The following is a 13,995-nucleotide window of genomic DNA, read 5'->3' as shown; positions in this document are numbered from 1 at the left end:
TCAGGGCTGTCCCCTCTGCCCAAGGCTGTCCCCACTGCCCAGGGCTGTCCCCTCTGCCCAGGGCTGTCCCCTCTGCTGTGGGGTGGCTGTGGGCTGCCTCACCCTGCACCAGACCCTGAGCAAAAAGAGGAACTTAGCTGCTGTGTGTTGCAGGGACAGCAGAGTGACAAGGCCAGCAGGGAAGTGGACCAACAAAGTCTGTTTTGAAGTACTGGTCACCTCTTCCAGGTGACTTGACACTGTGGAATAGGAGGGTAGTATTTTAGCAATTATCAGCTGTATGGTTAAATTATCATACATTGAAGCACTTGAGCAAGAAAAAGCTTCTCCTGTTTTCTGGAAGCCCAGCCCTTGAGTTCCATTCCCCTTTTCTTCTCTGTCTCTGTGCTCTCCCATTGCCACATGCCCTGTCTCACTCTGTGCAGCATTGACAATAATGAACATCCTCTTATTAGCTAACCCAAGGGAAGTTAATGTGAATCCAAACTGGGCATGGAATGCTGCAAAGAAACAACAGGCTGGATTTTGAAACACTGGTCATTAAGCCCTTTGCTTCACATTCTGCTCCCACAGCCCATGTACTTCCTACATTAAAAATGATCACTGCTAAGAAACATCAACCAGCTTAGTTACTTATAGGTAAAAAAATTCTATCTGCATCATGGTATTGATTCATCCCCACCAATCTTGTTGAGCTAGGGATGCATGTCCCTGAAAATGCGTGGAATGGTCATCTGTCTCCAGTCCTGGAGAAACATCAATCAGAGACTGTTATCCCCGTCCCACAGCAGCATTCCTTGGAAGTCTGCCACTTGAGGATATCCATTTGCCTGGGCTGCTCTAAGCATGAAATCTGTGTCTGCATGTGCATGTGACAAATCCAGTATTTTGTGTGGCTTTCAATGCTTTTCCTGGTGTGTGTTCATCCTGATGGAGAGACAGCAGCAGGCACTTGAGGGTTAATTAAGGCTCAGAGCAGGGAAAGGTTCTGCTTCCCCCAGAGGTGCTGGCACTGCCCAGGCTCCCCAGGGAATGGGCACGGCCCCGAGGCTGCCAGAGCTGCCAGGGATGCCCAGGGGGATTGCTGGGGGGTCTGGGCAGGGACAGCAGCTGGGTCAGTGATCCCTGTGGGACCCTTCTGGCTCAGCATCCTCTCTGATTCTTTGATTTGAAAATGCTACAAAAAGTTATTTTGCTGTGTTTGCTGAATCAGTGAATCATTTTGTTTTACAGTAGCACCAAAAATGTGTCTGGTAGCAACATCCAATAAATCCTGATATTTTCGGTCTAGATATGAAAGGAGCAGAATAAAATGTCACCTATATTTCAGTGTTTCTATAATACTTGTATTGGGGAGAAAATTAGAAGAACAGAATAAACTTTAATGGAGCTGACTCCATGTACCAAGAAATTATGCAAAGGAAAAATAAATGAGAGGAGCTGAAGCTGAAGGCAGGTCTGACTTTGAAATTGGAAGAGGCAGAAAACTCAAGTAGCAAAGTGCAAATTTATGAAGATTTCTGGGTAAAGAACTGTAATTTGGCTTGGATGAGGCAGAAAGGAGATGTCCAGCATCTCAGGTGACCCAGATCAGACAATGAGCAGTTCAGTTAATATGGTTTTGCTATGAGACAAAGATAAATATGAGTTTGCTGGAAAAACTAGAGAAAAGAAAGTTCTAGCATTCAATGTATGAGATCTCTGATGATGGATTTTTGGTGAAAATTTCATTAAAAATAAATTTAATTTCATGCAGATCAGAGGATTTCTTTCTAATTTAGGAAGTCACAGCATTGCATACAGGAGTGGCTAGTCCACTGCTCTGAACCTGTAAGCTGCAATTAACAGAGCAAGTAATTAAAATATTTAGATTAGTGTGAGACATGGATTACAATAGAAAACTTTAGGACCAAATTTGACAGTCAGTTAAAGGTTTATCTGTTTTTTATATGAGCTTGAGGCTGACTTCAGTTTCTAGTGTGGTTTCCCTCATGTGAGGTTTAAGGTGGAAATCAAACTAAGCCTTTCTCACTCGAAGTATTAATTTACAATGGAAGTTTGCACCCAGACATGGAAACATAAAGAATAGCAAAGCCAGGAAACTCTTGTTTATATATTTGCAGGTAATTTCTAGTGTACATGTGATTTCTGTAATCCTTTAGGCTGAATCTGGCTAAACCTGACTGTCTCTACTTGTGTGAAACTCAACATTTGCCAAGACAGGTTTGGTCTTTGCATTCTGGGATGTTCCATTTGTGATTTTAACCCATTCTCTCTAAATTGTTCTTTGTGCCACTCACATTATGCAAAACACCAATTTCAAAATATAATCCAAGAAAAATTGTTCTTTCTATTGTATTTCTATAATAGATAACATTTCTATTTGATTTTTACAATTTTAATGATGAATGCTCAGTTAAGGATCTTGAGCTTAAAATACTTCAGGAAAAATAAATATATTTGTGCCTTTTTTGATGAATCACAGTTTGAGGGAAATGTCACATCAAAAGCTACACTTAGATAATATGCCACATTAGGCTTCTTCTAAAAAGAAATATGAATATTCAAAATTAATGTGGAAAATCCATATAAGGAAAGAATGACTTGTCAGACTTATTATAGATTTTTAGGCCATCCTTTGAATTAGAAATTTAATGTAATATATTGCATATAAATATAAATATAAATATAAATATAAATATAAATATAAATATAAATATAAATATAAATATAAATATAAATATAAATATAAATATATGGCTTGTATTTAATTTTATTTGTAATTTCCATTAAAATGTGTCATTAATTCAGCTTAAAAAAATCTTTATGGGTCATATATATAATATATGTGGGATGGGTGAAACATATACTGAGTATTCCTGGGTCTGAAAATTATAAGTTTAGCTGCAGTGTTGGTTTGGGAATGATGTACTTTAGCTATTTCCTGGGATGATACATGTGCTCTAAAGGAGGATATTTTCCTTGTGCACACTATATTAAATAACAAGTTATGCAACATAAATGCTTAGTTTTATTAATTTGAAGCAGTGTGGGTTTACTACATGCATTTTATTATGAAAGCACAGCTATGATTAGCAGGGTTATGTACTCTATTTTCACAGGATAATAGTTCATGAGTGGTAAATGAAATATAACCATATATATAGAAGCTGTCTTTTATAGATTTGCCCTCCAACATGCATTGGGTGAGTGTGACAATAAAATGTATCAGTTCTCCCCCACTGCTGGCCTGGGCCTTGCCTTTATGAGATATTTTTCTGGCTGGGCAACAAATGAGATGGAGATAACTCTGGAAAAAAAACATGCAGGAGGTTGCTCAACCACACACTCCTGTTTATTCTCAGTAAATATGTCATGAGACTTCTTTAGAGCAATAAAACAAGACTAAAACTCAGACTAGGACATAGGGGAGAACTGCACATCCTCAGTATCCTTCCTGGATTTCACATCACACTTTACAAGAGCTGAGGGTTTCTTGTCAAAGTATTGACAACTGGCAGACTTGCTGTGGGTGATTAATTCCCAACATCTAATTTGTTTATAAAAGAAAAAGGTGCTGCCTCGTTAAATCATATGGAACATATGAGAGCAAACCTGAAGGGAGAAAAAAGGCCAGTGGCAAGGAAATGTGATATCCACAGAAAGTGCCTAATTACAAGCAGGCTGGCCAGAGAAAGAGCCAAGCTAAACAACCCCTGACATTTCTGGGTAGCCTGAGGGCTCTGCTGGCAGCAGCTGTCCTCCAAGCAGGGCAGGGTTAAGGCAGCTCTTGCCACCCTCTGCTCCTTGTTATACCTGAGACTTTGTGGCTTGTCCCCACTTCTTTTTGGACTGCAATTTATCTATACATTGCCCTTTCCATTTCCTACAGGAAGTTAAGTAGATAAAAATCCTCTTGAAATCCTGATGTTTCCAGGAGGTGCCTTGCTTTGCTATTTGGAGGGTGATATGAGACCTGTCAGAAATCTGCCCTTGACAGACAAGAAATGCTGGCAAGAAGCACCTAAATAAATAATGCAGATAAGAACTAGATCATGACATAAGTGAAGGAGCAACATACTCATTAGAAGCTTCACTTCAGGTTTTTCTGTTGATGATCCCAGGCAGAACAGAGTAGAGATGAAAATGGACATTCTAGATTTTGGAGTCATAGAATCTTAAAGTTTGGAAAAGGCCTGTAAGATCAACAAGTCCAGCCATTCACACCTCATTTGGGCTGCAAAACCTCCTGAGAGACAGCTTCTGACTTGGCCTTGGCTGGTTTGGGGTCAGACCTCGAGCAGATTATGATTTTAAGTTAGACACTGATTTCATACTTATCACCTTACTTCCACCTCGACAGGATGAGAGGAAACGGGATCAAGTTCTGTCAGGGCGGTTTTGATTATTTATTAGGAAACATTTCTTCACCCAAAAGGTTGTCAGGCATTGGAACAGGCTGCCCAGGGCAGTGGTGAAATCACCACCCCTGGAAGAGATTAGACTGAACTTCTGAGCGTCCCTATTCTTCTTGTAACTTACAGAATGCCTCAATATGAAATATTTATATTGGCCACCCATAAAATCCTGCCATTTTCTCTCCATAAAACACCACTGTAGTGCAGAGAATATTGAAAATATTCTCTTTTATTGATCTGCCTGGACCTGTGGAATTTGAGGAGTGTTCTCTCCTACAGTGGTGATTCTGTACCATGTACCCATGCAAGTATCAGTGGCATTGGTGTTACATCCATGTATTGCTTTGAATGATTCATTATCCTCATTTCCTTGGATTTTTTTAAGTTATGGAAAACTACACAGAAACACTGCTCACACAACCCTTGATGCCACTCCTGCTCTCTGGAGTATCCTCCACTGAAAATTGTAAAAATGCAATTCCTGAGCGTTCCCTTAGCACATAGAAAGATAACTAATAGTCTTTATATCCATCAATGTCCCAAATTCTGAATTCCATGTCATGGAGTTTTCTGTACAATAATTTTGCAGATTATATGATCATCATTAAAAATTAAAAATAAATCTGCAAAGGCGCTACTCAAAAGTGAGCAGGACAGAAATCAGTTCCTCCTCTCCCATTTGCTGAAACCGAGTTTAATGCTCTCCCATTATCAGTATTTTAGAAGCTCACTTTTACTTGTCATGCTCCACATCATCAGCAAACCTTTGTTTAGGCCTCTCCAGTGAGTAATTACCCAAATCTCATTTCATTTGTATGAATTGTGCATGGTGTTGATGTGTCTCTTTACTCATTTTTAAAGTCAGTGTTGATAATCTTGAACACTTATTAGTATTGATAAAATAAGATGTTCCCTGGCAGAGCCCGTCATTGCTGTTAATTACTTTTTTGCTTTAGCGAGTGGCAAAAGTACTCTGTGTGAAGGGGACTGATAAGAACATTGGCACAAAGTTTATTAATTACCACTTTAATTGGTAATTATTCACTTTTGCAGGTTATTTTTCTCTTGTACCCTGGAAATGCAGTGACTACTTGAAACAGGACTTCTTGATGGCTGTGGCCTGTTCTTGTCCATGAGCCATCCCCAAAATTTTGGAATCTCTATATAGACCAGGGGGTTCTAATTAGTTGCATGATTTGCATGAAAAGTCATTAAAACTCAGCTCTATACAGAATTATTGCTAGCCACCTTATTTTTTAAAGAAGCATTTGGTAGTGAATCTTGGAATCCCTATTCTATATGAGATTTGCCTTCTATTGGATACACAGATGCTCCAAGTATTTTAGGAGAAAATACAAAGCCACTGATTTATCCCTCAAAAGATCCTGATCTCTCATGCTTTTATCTTATCTAAATACTAGTGAGCAAACCAAATCAGATTAAAGGGGGAATGTTTGTCTCTTATCCCTTAGACTTGCTGAAATCTGGGCTTATCTGCTGTGTGTCAGCTATATTTATGCTTCAAATGCCAAACATCTGTTTTTGAGCAGTGTTTTCATTTTTTATTAACCTCCATCACATCCCAGCATCTGGGCAGGGATTCTGGGTCAGAATTCTAAAAACCTTCAACACACATGTTGAGGAATGGCAGAGTTGTGTGGTCACCTCTGAGTGGGAAGGGGAAATCCAGGTACAGCAAGAATGGCTTATTAAATTAAATTAAATTAATTTCTATCCCCTTTTCTTTTCCTGCAGGCTCTTTTATTTCTAGTGGAAACTTCGCCTCCTGACATCTTCATGAGGAATTGTGGCTGCATTGTCATAATACCATGGACTTTCCAGCTATTTTTATGGAGAAATAGTAATTCAGGTGAACATGAAATTATGAACAGTCTCTTAAACTGCAGCATTCCCCAGGGGTAAATACTATCTGTAAAAACCAGCTTAATTCTGAGATTATGTAATATTTATTTCTGAATGAAAAGATGCTCAAATCATAAACCAAAATAGACAATGTTTTTTACCTGAATTAGCTGGGTTCGAAATACAACCAGCTCTGAAGCTGAAGTAAAGTTTGTAAGTTTATCCTCAGTGGCAGTAACAGATGAGATAAATGTTCTCTTTGTTTAACTACATAACTTTGCTCAAAAAATTTAGCTTGTCTTGCCAAAGATTAATTATGAGCAATTATTAAATTATCAATATAATACTTATAATTATTATAATATTTGCTTTTAGGAAGGAAATTTCCTTTTATTTTTTCAAGTTAGAATAATGAACATATTTATGAGCGCTTCTTTCTTACTATTCTAAAGAATTATATTAAAACCCTTGATGTCACTTCATGATATGGTTTAGAGGGCATGGTGGCACTCAGTCAAAGGTTGGACTTGATGGATTTGGAGATCACTTCCTAACTTAATGACTCTATGATATTATGCAAAGGTAGCTGCTTTATTGCTTGTGGTGTTCAGGGTGCACTTTGCCTGTGTTCTGCTGTTTGCAATGTCAATAATTTTAAGCTCAGTGAATCGCAGCTGTTAAAACAGTGTTTCTAAATGTCTTCACAGGATGATGCCAGCCTGTTAGTGTGGCTTTCCAGTCCAGGGGAAAAAAGTATCTTCCAAACTTCAGGTGGTCACTGACTTTTGTGGTCAGATCTATATCTAGGTAAATAATGTAAATTCTCAGAGTGCCCAGAGCAGCTGGGGCTGCCCCTGGATCCCTGGCAGTGCCCAAGGCCAGGCTGGACATTGGGGCTGGAGCAGCCTGGGACAGTGGGAGGTGTCCCTGCCATGGCAGGGGTGGTACTGCATAAGCTTTAATGTCCCTTCCAACCCAAATAATTCTGGGATTCTAAAATCCAAGTATAGTTGGGAAAAACAAAACAAAACAAAACCTCAATATCTTTTCAAATCTTTGTTGCTTTGGATTTTTTCTTCATTGAATAGTGTGTGCCAGACCAGAAAATCTCCAACTGCTCTCCTTTGGTGACTCATGGCTATTTAACTTACTGAATGCTATTGGCCAGTTCTCTTGTTTCAAGGTATTAAATCCAAGTCTGTGTGAAGCAGTTCATAAGTAAGGCATTTGTGATCTTTTGCATCCAGTGAATAAAAAGACGAGAAGGTATTTCATACCACACACCTGTGTGATGCTGACATGCAAAACCCATTGTGCTGATGCATTATCAAAATGGCAACTAAAGAATTTTATTATAATAACTTTACATAAAAAAACATGCAGTTCAACTATAGACTGAAGAGATTTGCACAGCTTTATTTGCTCAGTACGGTTTAACAAAGAATCTGAAAATGTAATCAAATGCCATTAGCAGGATTACTGTTCTTTCCTGTCCATCATTAGTAGCTGGACTTGGAAACATTTGTGGTGGGATGAGAGAGTTTTCCGGACGCCTAGGCATTGCCTGTTAATCAGTAAAGGACATCCCTAAATTGTTAATTGCTTTAAATGATGCCCTGTGTCATTGCAAGTGCTTGAACAATGCTGTCATTAAGGGCTATCGCCAGGATTGCTGCAGCTCCAGGCAGCTTTATACTGGGCTTTCCAAAATCCTCTGAGTAGTGTTTTATTTCTAAGGAATATCTTGTCAGAGAATATATCTGAAAGAAGGCAATATTAGGTGCAGTAGAATCACAGAGTGTCCTGAGTGGGAAAGGACCCACAAGGATCGTTGATCCAACTCCTGTCGCTGCACAGAGAGCCCAAAAACCCAGCCTGCATAGCTGGGAGCAGTGTCCAAAGGCTTCTGGAGCTCTGCAGCCTCGGGGCTGTGCCCATTCCCTGGGGAGCCTGTTCTGCTGATTCAGATCCACCTGGCCATCCACCAAAACCCCCAGGTCCCTTCCCATGGCCACTCCCCAGTCTGTTCATACACCCAGGTGCCCCATCCCAGGTGCAGAATCCAGCACTTTCCCTTGTCAAACATCACACCGCTGGTGAGTCACAGCCCTCTCATTTGTCAAGGTCTTTCTGTTTGACATGATTTCGTGAAGAGAGCAATTGTGACACTGAATTTTAACAAACCCTTTGCCCCTAAGCATCTCCTCTGCAGCGAGAGCTCTGGGAATCCCTTGCTGTATTAGCAGATATTGTGTTTCCATTGCTCGTACAGCACCAGCCCAAACAAGCTGTCTCTGATTCCTACAGGGAACCCAAACTTTCTTATTGCTTCATTTGGGGGATGGATGTGCCAGCACTGCCTCTGCTGCTGTCAGTGATTTGGAGAGGATTTATTGTGGTCACTGGTGCCAGGGGGCTTGAAAACCGTTCCTTGTGAAGCAGCAGAGAATAAATATGGTGTACAAAATCCCTGTGAGTGCTTATGCAGCAGGTACAAACACCTGGTGCCACATCTCCCAGCTGTGGTCAAGCTGGACTGAAGTGCTACTCATACCATACATCAGTGAGTTTACCAGGGCAGGGTCACCATGAAGGAGAAGTGAATAAAACACCTGCTTTATTACTTTATATATTGCATAATTTTGTCTACTTGCTTTTCATTAGTTTTCTCCCATTCTATCACAAATGGGTGAGATTTGAGCAGTGTTATTGCAAGCAGCATTCAGGAAGGCTTTTAGTGCATAAACAGCAGAATAAAGTTATCCTGTACAAGATCTAGCAGTTGTAACATGCACCACCACTTGAAGTTTATATGTGCAAGTCTTTGCTTGAATTAAGTCACACAAATATCCAACATTATAATCCTGGATTCTTTGGCTCAGAATCATCTCAGTGATAATGAGTGTCCATAAAATGACTTTCACTGTGTGTTAGCCACAGAGCATGGCTCTTCCATTCTCACAGAATCCACCTGAAGATCCAATGTGTACTTTGCATTCAAAATTCAGACAATGCATTTATTTGGAGTGGGGAGAGAGTAGACTTGTGAGGTTTTTTTTTTTCTTTTCATGCCTGTTTACACAAATATCTGAAAAGAAGTCAGATATTTGAGTTGTTATATATGGTTGGATGTTTTTAGAATGTTTTTGCTTGTTTAGGTCCTCAGTGTCATTTAAAAGTAGTCAAATAGTTTCTGCAGTGTTTAACCAGGGGTGCTTCTGGCAAATCCATCACATGCAATACTTCAACCTTCAGGTACAGGAAAAATTGGTGTTTAAAGGGTCATTTCTTACTTTTCACTGCTGTTATCAAAGCAATCCCTTCCTTTAAAGCTGAGACATCAGATGATGTATCCACACCATTATTTCATCCCCCAGTGGAATGTGCCAGCCCTGCTTCAGTGAAGGGAGCCCCATATTGCACTTCCAATGCAGAAATTACGTGGAGGGTGATGTGTGTGCTCCCTTTAGGGAGCACAGAGAGCAGCTCTCAAAGAGCCACAGCACATTTTCCATGCTGGAGCAGGTGCCACAGTCAAGTCATTACATAACTGTGGCTGCAGAGGAAGTGCTTCCTGACATTTCTATGCCATATGAGACCTGAAGTCCACAGAACAAGTTGCACCGTGTGTTAATTCTTGTTATATCAGGTTAGAAGAGGATCAACCTGAAAGCTCTTTTTGCAGTCATCATACATAGGAATAACTGCAAAAATAACTTGTTCCTGGAACTGGGGAAACATCCTGGGGGAACTGAAGCCTACAGTGCCTGTCCAAACCAGCAAGGGCAGAGCATCTCAGCGTGGCAGTGTCCAGTGAGCATGTGCAGCTTGGAAGAGTTGGAGAAGTGGCATTTTTAATTAGAGAGGCCCAAGCCAGACTTACAATGACAGCATGGGCATAGCTGAAGAATCCCTGGTTCCCTGGAGAGCATTGCTGCAGCCCTGTTACAGCACTGGCATCAGAGCAGATTCTCATCTGTATGCCCAGGGTGTGGTGCACAAACTGGAGCTCAAACACTGCACCATTTCACAACTGCACGCATTTTTTTCCTTTATTTCAGGGGAGTTAATGCCACTGAGGATGTAGGTGAAGGATTTGGCTACAAACCATCACTATTGACACCATCCCTGGCAAATGCCCTTCATACCCTCCCTTTTCCTGTGCCCTGTCCAAGCAAGCACACTGATGATTATTTTTTCGGCAAAGTTATCTGGTTTGCAAATTGAAGTCAAAGCTCTGAAAGGTTTGGGGATAGCAAAAACTGGCTTCAGACTCTTCAGCAGGAAGACAATACAAATATTTCAAGGCAGCCTTTGTGTTGGCTCATCTGTGGTATATTTGCTTTTTAATGTCCCTTCAAAATAATTATTTATGAAAAGAGAGAAGGATCTGGCTCCTAGTGCCATAAAACATTGATCCATTCTATTAAAAAAATAAAGTCATAAAGACAACTGGACATTTTAAAAGAAGATATGAAAGGAGGAGTTCTTACATTTTAATATGAAAATCATACAAAATAACTTTTATTTGGCTCAATACTGTCCACAGTAAATTTCATTATTGTTTTCCAGAATCCAATATGTCACCTCTAATCAGGCACCTTTATTTTATAATTTTTACATCCTCAATAACTCTTCAAATTGCTCTCACCAGATGAAGGATGTCATGCCCTTTAAGACACTTTGCTTCCCTGGAGCAGAACAACTTCTTGAGCAAGTTTCCCAAAATTGATAGCAGTAGTTTTAAAGAATGACAGTATAGGTGGAATATTCCTGTCTTTTTCAATTTCTTTTTAGCCATGTGTTATGTAATGTCTTTTTATTATATTCGAATCTTTCATTTTTGAGACTAACTGCACATGAAACCCTGGGCTTCTCAAGCTCTTTCTGCCATATGGAGTCAAAGTGAAACAATTTTTCCAGCATTATTTCTCCTTTGTTACCTTGTCTTTCCATCATCTTCTCCATTTGCTCAATTATTTAACCACAATTTTTACTGCTACTATTATGTGTGGATTATTAAATCATTTGCTATTCTCCAAAAAATATTTGTGCATAATTTGACTAATTTGGAAAGGTTGAAAGCCTACCCCAGTGTTATCACACTGGTAAGCAACAAAGTAATTGCATAAGATAATCCAGAATAGGATGCAGAGTAATTCAGCTTTAGGGATGCAATCTATTTGTGGTTATAGAAGACATTATTTGTTTATATGGTTGGTTATTCTTCTCCCTGCATTTACCTTGAGGGTTTCAATATGGAAATAAAAGAGCTCAGGGCATAATATGAGACAGTGCTGTAAAATTCCCATTGTTTTGTCCATCAGATGATTTAATTGACATGTTTTAATAAACTGTAGTGGCCAAGTGAGGAGGGTTTGAGCTGTGCCCTCAGTGCAGTCTGTCACCAAATCCAGGGGTGGTGACAAATGGGGGAGTGCTCCAAATGTGTCCCCAAGCAGAGGGACCTGGATGTGTGCAGATTCAGCAGACACTCCCCACCACAGCAGCTTCCAGGTGTCCAAAAGAACCTCTGGAGGCTGGAATTTCCTCAGCTTCACCCTTTCCCTGCCATCTGTTGCAGTGCAGAGTTCCTGGACATGCATGTGTTGCTGCAATCCATCGGGTGCTGCAGCTCTGCCAAAGGCTGGTGCAAACACCAGGGGATGTCGTTAGCACAGGAGGATTAATTGTTTTGGCAGGGACACCTATAGCACTCTGCAGTGTTTTGTTCTCCCAGTGAAGATGTGGAGTGGGTGGAATTATCTGTTTGTAAGCAGAAAACCAAGGTCCAAATTTCTTAAAGAGCCAGAAAGATATGAGAGATTTGAGTCAAGTGGATGCACAGAATGAGTAGTTCCAGTTGTGCTCAGCAGGTAAAAGACAGGAAGTTTGCAGAGTGTTGGAACCACTGTAAAATTTGGGATAAGGTGGTTCTGGATTTGCACGATTCATTGCAATATTCATTGCAAACAGCAGGTATTATTCTTCCATGAATTAGCTGATTTTCTCCCTTTTCTCCTTTATTTTCAGTTCAGTTCATCTCTCAGGCACAGGGTGAGACTGTCAGAGTGACTGTGTCAAGTCCAGGGGTTGGACTTGATCCCTTCCAACTTGGAATATTCTGTGATTCTCTGATTCTGACCCTTCCAACCCAAGCTGTTCCATAACTCTACGTTTTTTGACTGACCCTATGACTATTATTGCAGTGTATTTCCCACAGGCTCCCCTGACATTTATATGCTTTCCACACCATTTTCACCCATGGAAAAGTTCATACACATCCAAGAATAAAATTTGACCCTGTTTTACACAATCTTTACATATTAAATAAGTGTGCTGTGTATAAACACAGGGGAAAAAATGGCAAAGTGTCTGATTCTAAAACTGAAGTATAAGAATTTCTTTAGCATTTGTCTAACTTAAAAATGATACAATTTCTACACATAAGGGACCAGTTATTTCAGAATCAGTGATCATCTGAGAAGTTGGGGAACACTGCTTTATAGAGATATGTTTTGTTCCCCATGTATAAAAGACATAATAGCTGTTCTTCTCCCTTCCTGGATTACTTAAGTAAAATGTCCTTAAGATGCTAAGCCACTAAACACTAGTTGATGAGCTCATTGTTTTATTTGTGATGATATAACTAGTGTAAACACCCTCTACAGCTGAAGATATATTACTCTGAATTATATTTAACAGCTTGGTATAAAACAATACATTATATCTTCCTATCTCTTACGGACAATATTTATATTCCATTAAAGTCTGTGTTTTCATTTTCATGGTGTTATAAGGTATTGGCTTCAGAGCTGCAATGCTCCTGCTCTTGGCTCAGCAGACAGGGATATGCCCACACAGGTGAACAGGTATTTTAATTTGAGGTGCAGGAATGAAATCTGAGCATCACATTATCACTTCATGAGGCCACAGAACGGCCTGGGTGAGAAGGGACCTTAAATCCACCCAGCCCCACCCCTGCCATGGCAGGGACACCTCCCACTGTCCCAGGCTGCTCCAGCCCCAATGTCCAACCTGGCCTTGGGCACTGCCAGGGATCCAGGGACAGCCCCAGCTGCTCTGGGCACCCTGTGCCAGGGCCTGCCCACCCTGCCAGGGAGCAATGAAGGATCAGAAATAGCTGCTCAGTGTCAATATATGTGTTGGGTTAACACATAAATGCAGCTTACCTGCTTATAAACCTGCAGGTGTTGCAAGCTTGCGTTGCATAATCCTGAATCCATACCTCAAGGGTGAAATTCTGTCCTTTATGCCATTGATTTCTGTGGACTTGTAGTTTCTCCAAAGATGAATAATGTTGGAACAAAATGGTAGTGTTAAGCAGTAAAGTATGATCAGTAAGAGGGTTTGCTCATAAAGGTCAAATAAGAATATGTCACCCCTCTTTGATTAATAGCTCATGGTGTTAGTAGATATTGATTGCATTTAAGAGCCTCTGGGTAAGAGACAATTTAAGTTCTCTTCAACATCTTCACAAGAAATAAGGTTTCTATGAAAGCAGATCCCAACAGGGGCTGTTACTGTAGATCCAGTCTGAGGAAGGGAAGATAGCAGAAGAGGTTTACTGATTTTGTACAAACCAAACTGGTACAGGTCTCAGTTACCTCCCATCTGCTCTGCCTAACCTCTGCTATCAATCCCAGCACTGGGACTGTCCAGCATTTTTCCTCAATGTCCAATCAGAGCGTGG

The sequence above is a fragment of the Parus major genome, chromosome 11 (assembly GCF_001522545.3).
Source record: "Parus major isolate Abel chromosome 11, Parus_major1.1, whole genome shotgun sequence".
NCBI classification, from domain to species: Eukaryota; Metazoa; Chordata; class Aves; order Passeriformes; family Paridae; genus Parus; species Parus major.
This window is presented reverse-complemented; position numbering follows the sequence as displayed.